This window comes from Galeopterus variegatus, unplaced genomic scaffold, assembly GCF_000696425.1.
Source record: "Galeopterus variegatus unplaced genomic scaffold, G_variegatus-3.0.2 Scaffold10775, whole genome shotgun sequence".
Taxonomy (NCBI): Eukaryota; Metazoa; Chordata; class Mammalia; order Dermoptera; family Cynocephalidae; genus Galeopterus; species Galeopterus variegatus.
In genome coordinates, this window is record NW_007736886.1 from 55,093 (window position 1) to 55,554 (window position 462).

Below are 462 nucleotides of genomic sequence, written 5' to 3' on the forward strand. Positions count from 1 at the left end.
TTAAGAAAGTTTACAGGATTTATGGAAGAGCATCAAAACAGCAAATATTTGAGTCATAGGAGTTCAAAAGGAAGAGACAAAATAGAATGTTTATCTAAAGAAATGATAGAAAACTTCCCAAATATGGGGAAAAGTATAAATACTCGGGTACAAGAAGATCAAAGGTCTCCAATAAGATTCAATTTAAACAAAACTACAAGCAAGACACATCATGATCAAACTGTCAAAAGACAAAGAAAGGATCCTGAAAGCAGAAAGAGAAAAGAAGCAAATCATATATCAGGGAGTTTCAATAATGCTAGGAACACATTTCTCAGCAAAAACCTTACCAGCCAGAAGAGAGTGGAGTGATATATTCAAAGTGCTGATGAAAAAACCTGACAACCAAAAATATTGTACCCAGGGCCGGCCCGGTGGCGCACTGCTGCAGTGCACCGCTTGGGAGTGCGGCGGCGCTCCCGC